This window comes from Protopterus annectens, chromosome 7.part0, assembly GCF_019279795.1.
Source record: "Protopterus annectens isolate FY-2018-M chromosome 7.part0, PAN1.0, whole genome shotgun sequence".
Lineage (NCBI taxonomy): Eukaryota > Metazoa > Chordata > Ceratodontiformes > Protopteridae > Protopterus > Protopterus annectens.
The window spans coordinates 1,286,257,488-1,286,272,064 of NC_056739.1; the positions used below are offsets into that span (position 1 = coordinate 1,286,257,488).

At 40.1% G+C, this 14,577-nt stretch overlaps 1 protein-coding gene across 1 annotated transcript in view; it reads left to right on the forward strand.

Annotated features, from left to right (window-relative positions):
- UBA3 (ubiquitin like modifier activating enzyme 3) overlaps positions 1-14,577 on the forward strand; it is a gene marked incomplete in the record, with an annotated part of 1,621,434 nt that overhangs the window by 116,108 nt on the left and 1,490,749 nt on the right.

Sequence of the window (14,577 nt, forward strand, 5' to 3'; positions counted from 1 at the left end):
GTTTAGGGGAATAGGTCAGAGGGGAGGGCATTAGCTCGTTGCAAAGATCAACTGTAATAAGGATGGAGATATTAGTAGCTACTGCTATTTAGTTTAAGTTCTTTAAGTAATTTGGATAGTTAGGATAAAGGATCAGAACCTGTCAGTACTAGGCGTCAGTAAGAAAAGCACAACTGTTAAAAGTATCTGGTACCTAGATATTCACTGCATTGGCCACCAGTATGACACTAATGTGCACTATGCATGAGGACTGAAATTTGTTAAACTGTTTTGAACATGAGGATAAAACCGTTAAAGCTGAGAGTAACTGTTGCAGCAGGAAAAAAAATCTTCACAATGTGGAAATCTGTGTGCTGCTAAAGATTGCAAACAGAGTGCAATGCATTGTGTTTGAGATGGTAATGTTTACTGTTGTGCTTTGTGACATTTGTAGTTCAAAAATCTAAATAAATGTCTAAAATTCATCACTGCAAGTGCTAGTTGCATTAACTACCACACTAAGACTGAAGTACATTTGTAATTGTGACTCCTTTATTTGTCTGTTTAAAGGTACAGCTTAAATATGAACATTAGAATAGCTAAATTTTAAGCAAACTAAGAGGAATATATGCTAACTCTGAATTTGTGTATCTGAGTATTCTCTCTTCTCCAAAGTACAGCAGTTTCTGAGTTAATATTGTAGGTATGGAGGTGCAGAGATGCTTTTAAAAGTGTACAAGTTAGTGTCAAATTCCTCTGTTTTAGGAATTGCAGATTTAAGTTTTGAAATGTCTGGATTTGCAGTGCCTAATTTCACCCTTTTGATTGGGAGTTTTAATCCACATCAGTAAACTTTATGACAACCTATCACTAGACCAGTAATCAAGGAGCTTCAATCCTCACCACTGGCAGCAGTGTGGGATGTTCACTGGGAGGTTAACACACACACACACACACTGTTTCCAGATGGAGCTCTCTGCATCCAAGATCAATTTCCCTTAAGCACAGAGACCATAGTTATTCCGTGGCTGGTTTTTCCCTATTCCTCCAGATACCCAATAAGACTCCCACTCGCACAGCTGTAGAGTTGAGATCTCAGCTGAGTGACCAAGCAAAGACCTCTGGCCAACCAGTGCTTCGTGTCCCTACTCAAGTAGCTGAGACACACATTCTTTGAGGTTTGATATACACACATACATACCACACACACACACACACACACACACACACACACACACCTGGGAGAGGCTAGAACAAGTTTACTAGCTATGTCCCCTTCTGCCCAGACTGTAAGTTAGTTGCAAATACCAGTCAACTCCTAATCAGCTACTTTAAGGCCCTTAACAAAGGGTGTCCAATCTTACTGTGCAATTTTAATACTAATACAAATGTTAGTTTGACAAAGAGCAAGGCTATTAAGAGTGGCTCACACAGTGTCACCAAATAAATATACACATACTCTCAAAACTTGAATATCTCTGCACAGATCAGCCACAATAAAATGTTTAAATATATTTAATAATAAATAAAAGAACAAAACAATTCTAAATGTATATTTATAGTGACATCCAAGTTCAGAACCACAGGAAATATTTAAAACAACATTACAGGACAGTCTTAAAGAAAAAATCTAAACTAAGCTTCACTATATTCCTGACTGAATGTAAGAGAATTGTACTATATTGAAAGAACATACTATTAAAGCAAGGCAAATGTGGTGAATGGATCTTCTAGCTGTTGTCAGGTCCAAGACATAATGCAGAATGCTCTGTCTCACTAAGAGACTTCTCAAAATGATATCTCAAATGTTACTGCTGGGATAGCTTGCAGAATTACATCACTTCTTATTTGATTTCTAGTCCCCAGGCCAAAACAACCATTGATGGCAGTTGGTAGCATTTACCATCTACCTGTAAAGAAGTATACAGACAAGGGTTTTTCCTCAGATCTCTGGCAGATGCTGGAAGTCATAAAACAATTGCATTCCTTCGTGCTTTCAAGACTAGTAATTAGTTCACCTTAAAGACAGTACAATCTGTTTCCTAGTACAGACATTGTGTCTCTTGCTGCATTGAAAACTGAAAGATACTATCTTTTTTATGGCCTAGCCATAAAGTAATTTAATTTCAGTTATTCTTCTGAAGTTTGCTGGACTGAAGTTAACCTCCTGTATTCCAGTTGCTACTCTTAAAATATATACATTTAAGCAGTTACAATAATGCATGAACGTTTCTGTCCAAAACGACCATTGATGGCAGTTGGTAGCATTTACCATCTACCTGTCAAGAAGTATACAGACGAGGGTTTTGCCTCAGATCTCTGGCAGATGCTGGAAGTCATAAAACAATTGCATTCCTTCATGCTTTCAAGACTAGTAATTAGTTCACCTTAAAGACAATACAATCTGTTTCCTGGTACAGACATTGTGTCTCTTGCTGCATTGAAAACTGAAAGATACCATCTATTTTATGGCCTAGCCATAAAGTAATTTAATTTCAGTTCTTCTGAAGTTTGCTGGATAGAAGTTAACCTCCTGTATTCCAGTTTCCACTATTAAAATGTATACATTTAAGCAATTACAATAGTGCATGAACGTTTCTGTTCTCCTTCAGTAGGACATTCTGGGGATCCATTTTAAACGTAAGCATTTTACAAATACCTTTTCAGCACTCCCACATCTGTACAAGCAATTTGATATACCACATGACATACAGTTCTAATACATTTGTAACACAAGCATCTTCTATAAATCATTTCGATATTCACCAGTGACATACAGTTATTTATAAACTGCCAGCCCAGCTAGCTGGAATTATCTCCTTTCGTCACAAAACTAAATATATTGACCCAGGAATTTGGGAGTACTCTTTGTATACTGTTGCACTAAATGTTGTATATTGCTTGTATTTCTGTGGAGCTTTTCTCCCTGGCCCACCGCTGAAAATGGGCTTCTGCCCAGTCCGACTTTCCCGGTAAACAAATGTAAATAAATATACTTTATTAAAATGCTTTTTGGTTAGCATTGGTTTGTCACCGCTCTTTCTTCTCCATTTTGGTTCCTAGCTAGGTGCTTTTTGTTTACAGAATCTGCTTGTGTTTCCAGTGTTTGTTTGGATTTTTTCAGCATGCTGTAGTTTCCCTCCACATCCCAAAGACCATTTTAGAGAACTGGAAATGATTAAACTCGCTTACAGGTAATAGCGCTGTGAACTCCTGAGATAAACTGGAGTTCTATTTAGAAGTAGATTTTTTTTTGCCTAACTCTCTGAGTGCTGTAGATGGGCTACAGCTTCCCCCTCAACCCTGACTCGTTTTTGAGAATAAGTGGCTCTCTAGATGTTCAAATTTTGTTGTGGTTGCTCCCAAGTCAGGCAAGTTGTGCAATTTTTGTTTTGTGCATGTTTGTTTCTCTCTGTGTGGAATTAATTTTTTCTGTATTACTACAGATTCAGTGAAATGGGCTGCATCATTGTTTAAGTACTGATGCAGAGAAGCGTACGACAGTTCACAATTGCAGGCTAAAGTGCAATTTAGATGTCAGGAGGAGGTTATAAATCTAGTTTCTAATAAAATTCTCTCCATCAGTTCTGGTAAATGATTCCTCAGTAATCTTGGTGTTTTCGCATATTAAGATTAAAGTTGTGAACTTTTAATTGGCAGAGTTTGACTTTTTCCTACTCTGTGTATTTCCTGCTTAATTCCATCTTATTTTCCCTCAAGTGTCTTGTATATATCCGCATCATATTAAGAGTGTGTGTGTGTCTCCATACCTCTCAACCTCTTAGATCAAGAAGTCTGGACAAAGTCATAAGTAAGGGAAAGGAGGGGACAAAGGCCCAAAAATAGGGAAAGTTTTTTAAATATTGCTCTATCAAACTTAGAAAGTTGATAGAATAATGGGTTTTGCATTAGCATGAAATCTGAAATTCAAATATCTGTCATTATTTTCTGTCTTCAATCTTTAATGACTTGCCAGCAATTTGCTAGAAAACCACAATTGTATGAGAAACTGACCAAAAATATAAGGCAAAAATCTGGACATTCTGTGAAAATCTGTTCCACTAAGAGGTATTTCTCTGTTTTTCTTTGTGAAAAAAAAAAGTTTGCCCTTTGCCACCTTCCTATTTTATTTGTCATGGCCTCCAGAATGCAAAGCATACCTCAGCTGTGATAATGTGCTTGACAAAGGGGCATTGTTACATTCTTCTGTATGGATTCCATATCTCTAAATGTGTATCATAGCATTTACTTTTTCTTCCACTTTGCTGTTTCCGACTTAAAATTGGAAGTGATCATTACAGAAACTGTCTTTATTTAGTCTTGATTTTTAGTTTAATATTTACATTTATATTTTCTTCCTCTTGGTGCTGCAGCATAATTTTGAGGGTTGAAAGGAAGCTGCCTCGGCTTTGGTTGTTATTTCAATTTTCTAATGCCTTTTTTCATCATTTCTCTGTTCTAAAATCTACCCAAACTTTTGTGACACCTATAAAGAGATGGATACAGTTTTCCTTTCTTCTTGCCAAGTCTGGGATAAAAGTTAATTCTATCCACATCCTGGATGTCTCACTGTTGTATAGTGCATTTGGTTAGTCTAACCTGTTCTACCTCATGTGAACACTCTATTTTTTGCCCACCACTTAAGTCATGCCTGTAGTTTCTGGGGCTACTGTCTCCACTCTTTTAAACTGATGCTGCTGTCTGTTTTCTCTGTTTGGGCCCACACTTCGTCTGATAGACTGTTTCAAAAAAGCTGTCTCAGATATTTTCAATATCTTAGCTCATAAGTATCCAGACATAACTTTTCATGACCCATTATAGTATTATGTTTGTTTTTTATGTCCTAAACTTGTCAGGTCATTTGCTGATATTATTCGCGTTTCACTGTTGCAGTCATCACATTTGGGTTATCTGCTTGCAGGTGGCCCTCAGTCGGCCTGATTCTCAAAGTCTTGGGTCCTGCGTCGGTTGCTGTCTCATCTTCCATGACGTCAGGTCGTCAGGGATATAAAGCATGCAGCCGATGCCATTACATCAGTCTCTTGCCGTGCGGTGCCCAAAGCAGAAGCAGTTCACAAGTGCCGGTCGGACGACTCCTGAAATTTTCATTTTCGAGTTTCAGATCCGAAGTCTTCAACTAAGCTAAGTACCCCGTTGGGGAACCTTTTTCTTGCTCTAAACTGATGTAAGTAAAATTTAACAATTGTATTTCTTGTGTAAAGCAAATACCTCATAAAGATTTTCATTTGTACTGCATTCTTTGCTTAAGCCCAGACCACGACATACCTCGCTGTCAGTTTTGTGCCTTATTCACACCTAGTACTATTCTTCGGTTCACTTTTGCATCTAAATATTTTGGTACTTTGTTCAATTATCCAGAAATGGCTTTGGTTAACCACCCGACTACCGACATTCCGAAAAAACACAAAGATAAAGACAGAGACAGACCGCATAGGTCCAAAGCTGCCAACAATGCTTCTCCTAAGCTAGTTGCCAGTTCACTGGTACTCACTGAGGTGCTTTTGCAGCCCCTGATACCCGCTACTTCAGATTCGCAGGCCTCTACTGAGACCCATTCGGAGTCCAGTATGCCACAAGATGCATCTTCGACTGTGGAACCTGCGGATGTCTCTAGCTTGGATGGGTCCGGAGCCGCTGTGCAGGCACCGGCTTCTGAGGGTGTATTCAAGCCTACTGACTTGCATATTAAACCGATTCCATCTTCTTTTTCAAGGCCTAAAACTCGATCCATGCCCAGAAAACCAACGGCCGGACTGCATGGTCAGGCCCCTATGCCTAAAAAACAAATAAGAATGGCTGAAGACCTTATTACTCTAATCAGGGCAAGCCACCCTTCTCCCTCTGAGAACTAGGACTGATTTTCCTTCTGATAAGGATTCTGAAATTTCATTTTTTTTCTGATGACCAGGATTTGCCCTCATCTACCTATGAGGATTCTGATGCAGAGGATTCCATCCCCTCTGCTTCCCCTCCAGAGGATTTCTCTTTTGGTGAAACCTTGCATACTCTTAGGGAGCATTTCCTCTGGGAAAGCTAGAATTACTCTGCCTCCAAAAAGAGGTTTAGGGAATTCTTACTCCTGGCTCAACACAGGCATTTAGCTGTCCCTCCTCTACTGGACATTGTAGATGGTGCCTTCTCGTAATCTAGCCTGGCCCTTGACACTTTACCTCCTGCTCCCAGAACACCTGAAGGGTATTACAGGGTACCTGGCTCTCACAAGTTCCTCTTTAAAAATCCGACTGAGGATCCTGAGACCATTTCACAGGGACCCAAGGGCATTAAGGCTACTACTGCCAAAAACCCTACCCCCTCTGATAGAGATTCCAGGGGGCTGAATAGATGGGGTAAAAAGGTGTACACTTCTACAACTTTGGCCATTAGGGCCTTAAACTGCCAGTTTCATATGTTAAAGTATCAGCAGCATATTATTGGATTGCTTAAACACAAAATGATGTTGATTCCTGACTGCTGAAAATAAAGAATTACAGGATTTAATGCGTTCTGCTGAACAAGTTGGAAAACTTTCTTTGCAGTGTGGTTTTGATTCATTAGAGGCATCTTGCAGGGCTGCTGTCACTTGGTCTGTACTTAGAAGGCATGCTTGGCTTAAGGAGCAATCTTTGCCAGATCATGTTGAAGCTAAATTACTGGATGCTCTCTCAAACCAAGACCGCCTGTTTAGCAACAAAGCAGAAGTAGTACTTAAAAAGATGGAGGAAAAAGCAAAATCTTTGCAAAGTGTTAATGATTTCTTGCAAGTACAGCCTCCCAGATTTAGTAGGCATTGGCCCTCTAAGAATTGGTCCTTTCCTGCCTCTTCCAGGCCTTCTCAGTCCAAACCCAGAACCAGCAGAACACCCAGGCTTCAGTCCCAAGGTACGTACAGGCCTAAGCAGTGGGGGGCTCCCACTTCCAAAGCAGGGAGTAGTAAGACTCCCCCCTGTGGTAAACTGTCTCAATGACTTAACTTTAAACCTTCCAAGCCATGCTCAACTGTGACTGTTCCTTTAGGGGGGAAAGATCGCCCTGCATGCAAAAAATTGGGAACTCATTACCCAGGACAAATGGGTTTTAAATCTAGTTTGCCAAGGATACAGATTCCACTTCCACTCCTTACCAACCCAAAACGGTTGGCCAGACCTACCCCCAAATCAGTGGGCAGAGGCTCAAAAACAAGTTTTCTCTCTTAGCATTAGGGCTATTCAACCTGTCCCAAAGGAAGAATGGGGGCAAGGTTTCTACTCGAGACTTTTCCTGGTACCCAGAAAAGACAATTCTTGGCATCCTATCCTGGACCTGTCTATCCTAAACACTTTTTTTGGAAATCCCAAAATTCAGAATGCTAACTCTTCATCAGCTGCTTCCTATGCTAGGCAGAAATGCCTGGTTGGCAACACTGGATTTAAAGGAAGCCTACCTGCACATCCCAATAAGGGAATCTTGCTGAAGATACCTATGCTTCAGAGCAGGCTACATGCACTATCAGTTCTCTGCACTGCCCTTTGGCTTATGTACTGCACCCAGGGTATTCACAAAGTGCCAAGCTCCAGTCATTGCATTTTGCAGGCAAAGAAATATTCAAATATACCCTTACTTGGACGATTGCCTAATTCAGGCAGAAAGCCAAGACATGCTATTAAATCATCTGGCATTTGTAAAGAAATTACTAACCTCTCTGGGGTACACCATAAACGAAAAGAAATCACATCTTGTACCCTGCCAACAAATTGTATTCCTGGGAGCAAGCTTGAATACAACTTCCCAGATGGCCTACCTCAAGCCAGAGAAAGTTGTTCATTTGACAGCGTACTTCAAACTACTGGCCGCAAAGACCCAGCTATCTGCAAGGAAAATACTGCAAGCCCTGGGGTTCATGGCCTCTTCTTTTCTACTAATTACATATGCAAGACTGCATATGTGGAAACTACAATGGTATCTAAAAAGCCTGTGGTGTCAACTTTCTCAGGATCCAGAATCAATAATTCCTATCATACCTTGACTAAAGATAGTTTCTTTGGTGGGCAGAGGCCTGCCACCAAAACAAGGGACTGCCATTCACTCTACCCCCTGCTTCCCAAACCCTGACATCAGACGCATCAGATTATGCATGGGGGGCTCACATGGCAGGGAAGTGCATTCAGGGCAAATGGAACCCAAGTCAAATGCACCTGCATATCAATCAAAAAGAAATGTTAGCTGTACAGAATGCTCTGACAGCCTTCAAGGACCACATTCTTCCAGGACAATTATTGGTAAAGTTGGACAACACCACTGTTATGTGGTACATAAGCAGGGGGGAACCCACTCATACCCTCTCTGCAGACTAGCCATGGCTCTGTGGAACACAGCCTTGAGCTACCAAGTGCACCTACAAGCTCAGTTCCTGCCAGGAAAGCTAAATACACTGGCAGACGACCTAAGCAGAAATCTCATGGAGCCACGTGAGTGGATATTGGAACCAAAGATATTCAACATGTTGAGAAACAAATGGGGGAGCCCAGAGATGGACCTGTTTGCCTCCCCTCAGAACTACCAATTGGACAAATTCTGCACAAGGACTTCCCACAGACAAGCTTGGAAAGTGGATGCCCTGCCTTTCCCCCTCTGCCTCCCCTCTCCAAAGTGCTACTAAAGATCAAACAAGACAAACCAAGGGCAATGCTAATTGCACTAGACTGGCCTCACCAACAGTGGTACCCCCTCTTGCACAGTGTGTCACTGCTGGCACCTGCTTCAGACCCCTGCCATGCTGTCTCAGCAGGAGGGCCAGATTCTGCACCCACAGCTTCAAACTCTGAACCTTGCAGCCTGGTTAATTACCTGATCTCTCCGTTACTATCCATCAGTAAGCAAGTGATGGATGTCATTCTGGAGGCAAGGAGGCCTAGTACTAGAAAATCCTATTCTGAAAAATGGAAAAGATTCTGTTCCTGGAGCCACACTCGGGGGATGGGCACAGCAGTGCCCAATTTACCTCATATTCTTGAATACTTAACTGAGATGCTTCACAAGGGCCTTTCCTTTTCTTCCATAAAAATTCATGCCTCAGCCATTTCAGCATATTACAATACAGAGCTACCCCTCTTCTCTCATCCACTGCTGCAGCAATTTCTCAGAGGGGCCAAAAACCTAAGATCACCCAGGAGAGCCCCTACTCCAGCCTTGGGACCTTAACTTTGCATTGGAAAAGCTCACTGTACCTCCCTTTGAGCCAGCTGCAAATGCAGAGTTGAAATTCCTTTCTTTCTAGCCATCACTTCAGCAAGAAGGGTGTCTGAACTACAGGCCCTCATAGCAGTGGAGCCTTTCATCATATTTCATGTGGACAGGGTGTCCCTCAGGACTAATCCTTCCTTTATGCCCAAGGTGGTATCCAGTGTGGCCCTTAATCAGTCCATTCATTTACCAACCTTCTTTTCAAATCCACAGAACAAAGGGGAACGAATACTGCACTCCTTGGACGTGCACAGACAACTTAGATTTTACTTGGACAGGACTAAGCCTCTTAGGTAATCCGAACAACTGCTGGTTGCATTTGCTGTAGGGGCAGAGGGGAAGGCCATTTCAAAGCAAACCATTTCTAAGTGGATAGGCCATTGCATTCATTTCTGCTATAAGCACCATGGAAAACCTACCCCACAGGGGATAAGACCACATTCAACCAGGGCTGCATCTACCTCTACAGCTTTTTCAGAGGTATCCCTACCAGGGACATTCTAGAAGCTGCTACCTGGAGTTCTGTACATACCTTCACCAAGCATTACCATTTGCCAATTTTTTCTAAATCCAGAGCTGGCTTTGCCACTGCAATCTTACAGGGCTTATAGCTGGTCCTGATGCTATCTAATTACCTCCTCCCATCCTTAGCTTTGGGAATCTACCCAAATGGGATGACTGCAACAGTGAAACATGAAGAACATAGTACAGTTGTGTACACTTACCATAAATGTAGATGTTAGTGTATTCACTGTTGTAGTCCTGGTTACCCTCCCTCCAGCCCCCTGACTTCTATGGACTATGCCTCTATTCTTGCTTGCTATGCTTAAAGCTTTCTGGTGTATTTGCTTTTTGTTGGAGGTGTAACTTTGTATATAATTGCTTCCTAAACCACAAACTAAAGAACCAAACAATAAAAAACAAAATTGGCTGGCAGTTAAACGACAAGGCAGTGTAAAAATAATCCACAGTTTATTTAGCACTTTCATCTGATAAAATAACCAAACTTCTTCAGATAAACTGCATTAAACTGAACAACCATTTATACTTGAAACAAATAACATCACAAGTTCATCAACCAATAAGAATTCATACCCTCCATATTTTAAAAACATAATCATATTATAAAAATAATTCCTAAACATGAAATATAAAATATACAATATACATAAATTACCTATCATATGTTCTTAATTTTAAATAACTATTAATGGAAATCATCTCATTTAATCCTGCGGGGGTCCAGCATTAAAATATATTTGCCACCATGTTTCTTTATTTTCTAACATCAATTTCCAAGGCCCACCTAGTGGATCTGTTTTTACCTGGTACACCACCATAAACTTGAAACAATGATTAGGAAATACTTTTATATGTTTGTAAAGAGCATTTGTATCTTTACAATGAGAAATGTCACAGATATGCTCGTATATTCTCTGGGATAGCTTACGCTCGGTCTTGCCAACATAAAATGTTGGACAATCTACACAGAATGCAACGTAGACCACCCCTTGCGAATAACTGCTATATCTACCCCTATTATTTATTTTTTACCACCAATATTACTGGTCCCATAAAAAACATATTTACATTGATTACATGTACCACGAGGAAACATTTTACCTACCTTGGGGGTTCTTTGTTGTCGTTCAAAAATATTTTTAAAATTGGGGCCTCTCCTATAAATGATTTTAGGAGCAATACCTAAATTAGTAGTTAATCCTAACTCCATTTCTATAATGTTCCAGTTTTTGTTCAAAATATCTTAGAATTTTTCCATTGTCATAAAAGGTTGTAACAAAGGGACAACCCATATTCTCATTTCCATTGTCTCTAGCATTTTGCACTACATCATTGCCCTAATAAAGGGGGACATTATTACTGTCAGTGATATTATAATGCATATTCCCCCTATTCACCACTTCCTGTCTCTCATGATGTTCACCAAACAATGGAATATAAACACCTTGATTACATTTTGAAATTACTACACTATTCATGTAACCATCCTATGCATCTTAAAAGGGGTGTTGTTAAGGGCCAAATTGTCCAAGCAGCCCATATGGTGTCCAACTATGATGATTTTTTTAAGTGAGTGTATGTATATATCTAATATGTTCTATAATAGGGGATATCCTCATAGGATTGTAAACCAAATACGTAAGGAAGTTATTTTAAAACTTAATCAAGGTGTTTATATTCTATTGTTTGGTGAACATCATGAGAGACAGGAAGTGGTGAATAGGGGGAATATGCATTATAATATCATTGATAGTAATAATGTCCCCCTTTATGAGGGCAATGATGTAGTTCAAAATGCTAGAGACAATGGAAATGAGAATATGGGTTGTCCCTTTGTTACAAACAGTGGAAAAATTCTAACAGATATTTAGAACATAAACTGGAACATTATAGAAATGGAGTTAGGATTAACTATTAGGATTAACTAATAATTTAGGTATTGCTCCTAAAATAATTTATAGGAAATGCCCTAATTTTAAAAATATTTTTGAACCCCCCCCCAAGGTAGGTAAAATGTTTCCTTGGGGTACATGTAATCAATGTAAATATGTTTTTTATGGGACCAGAAATAGATCCGCGGTGGTGGTGCTGCGGTAGCGTTGTCGCCTCACAGTAAGACGCTGACCGGTTCGACTCTCAGCTAGAGCGTGTTCTGCGTGGAGACATGCATGAATGGGCGTACCTTCATTGAAGGTTGTGCGTTAGGGCTGGCAACTCAGCATGTAAAAATCAACTGCCAATCATTAGCGGACCGGAGTTCCGCTGTGGCGACCCCTAACCAGGAAAAGCCGAAAGACCCAACAACAACATGGGACCAGTAATAATGGTGGTAAAAAAAATAACTATTAGGGGTAGATATAGCTGTTATTCGCAAGGGGTGGTCTACGTTGCATTCTGCGTAGATTGTCCAACATTTTATGTTGGCAAGACAGAGTGTAGGCTATCTCAGAGAATATACGAGCATATCTATGATATTTCTCATTGTAAAGATACGAATGCTCTTTACAAACATATAAAAGTATTTCCTAATCATTGTTTCAAGTTTATGGTGGTGCACCAGGTAAAAATAGATCCACTAGGTGGGCCTTGGAAATTGATGTTAGAAAATAAAGAAACATGGTGGCAAATGTATTTGAATGCTGCAACCCCCCCCAGGATTACATGAGATGATTTCCTTTAATAGTTATTTAAAATTACGAACATATGATAGGTAGTTTATGTATATTGTATATTTTATATTTCATGTTTAGGAATTATTTTTATAATATGATTCATTGTTTTTAAAATATGGAGGGTATGAATTCTTATTGGTTGATGAACTTGTGATATTTGTTTCAAGTATAAGTGGTTGTTCAGTTTAATGCAGTTTATCTGAAGAAGTTTGGTTATTTTATCAGACGAAAGCGCTGCGGTGGTGGTGCTGCGGTAGCGTTGTCACCTCATAGCAAGACGTTGTCCCGTTCGATTCTCGGCTAGAGCGTCTTCTGTGTGGAGGCATACGTGAATGGGGCGTGCCTTAGTTGAAGGTTGTGCGTCAGGGCTGGTAACCCGGTATGTAAAAATCCACTACCAATCATTAGTGGACCGGAGTTCTGCTGTGGCGACCCCTTACCGGGAAAAGCCGAAAGACACAATCAGATGAAAGTGCTAAATCAATTGTGGACTATCTATACTTGTGGATTATTTTTACACTGCCTTGTTGTTTCACTGCCAGACAATTTTGTTTTTTATAATTGATTCTCATTATGGGGCACCTGACATCTGGGGCAAGAAAAACTGATGTAATGGCGTCGGCTGCATGCTTTGTACCCCTGATGACCTGACATCATGGAAGATGAGACTGCAACTGAGACCCAAGACTTTGATGATCAGGCTGACTGAGGGCTACCTGCAAGCAGATAACCTAAATGTGATGACTGCAACAGTGAAATACACTCAAGCATCTACATTTAAGTGTACACAACTGTACTTCCTGTGACACCCCATCCATCATTCTTCTGACCATTTCTTTCTTGATAAACACTTTAGCCTGTTTACATTTTTGCATGTTCCCCTTTCAGAATAAGTTTTTCAGTGGCCCCCTCAATTCCCCTACATGGTTTGAAGAATGTCTTCATTTACCCACCTTCCGTTTTGCTTGCTTGACACATTTTGTACCCCTTTTTTTAGCTTGTACCTCAATGATCCGGTGATTTTTTTAATGTCTTTAATTCCAGCTGTGAGACTACTTGCTCCACCCTTGTATTAGCTTTTACAGTTTCGGGATGTTTGTAAATGAATCTCATTATTTTTCATAATATACTTCACTGTTACCAAAATTCTGCTTTGTTACTCCTTTCAGCTCTTTATTCAAAGCTACTGTGCACCATTGTTTTGTGGTTAGTTTAGCAAGTGGTACTCTGACCTGTAGATTCCTTACTTTGTCTTCTTTGTAGAGAACCAGATTAAGAATTCTTTCTTTACGGATCATAGTTTTCCCCTGTATGAAAAACATCCACAACTCATCACCCCCCCCCCACACACACACACACACACACACACACACACACACACACACACACGCTTTGTATTTATGAAATACTTCATTTTATTTTTGATAGGCTTGTGGTCACAGCCATCGTAATAATTGCCTCTTGTGCTACCCATATTTCTAATTTGTTTCCTGATCAGCTTATTAGTTGTCTGGTACTGTGTATATATTGAGAGTGTATTAACTTTCAACGTTTGTCACAACTGGTATTATTGCTGGGGAACTTTCATTTTTCACTGCCTTCCTCCTCCTTATAACTGGACTAAAATGTTCAAAGTGTCACCTAGCAAATTACTGCTTTCTATATTCCTAGACTAAGACTCTCTGTCTCTGCAGTCTTGTTTGATGTTTACTGATGCCCTACTCCTTGGAACCCTGTCCTTCCTGAATGCCTTTTGACCTTTTATGTCTCATCTCCCCTTGTCAATGACCCACTTGTCATATTGTCTGCTGGTTCTTGGCCATTTTACTCCTCCTTTGTCCTGTCATCTTGCTGGTGTTTTTCTAACTATTGTCATTTTTTCCTTTGTGCTGTTAAGACGTCCTTTCCTTCTCTGGTCTTTCTCCATGTTGTATTTGCAAAAGTGAAGAAATTTTGATCCCAACAAGTTTTTTGCTACTGTTTGGCGTTTAATTTACAAATATTTCATATTACTACTGCTTGGTGTTTTAGCTTAGCTCAAAAAGCTATTCTTTAATGTATTTTTTTTCTAGTTGTTTTGACCCGAATAGTTGGACCCTGTCCACTATCTGATGGTTTAAGCTAACTAAACTTGAGTGCTCACAGTGCTTCATTTCTATGCTTT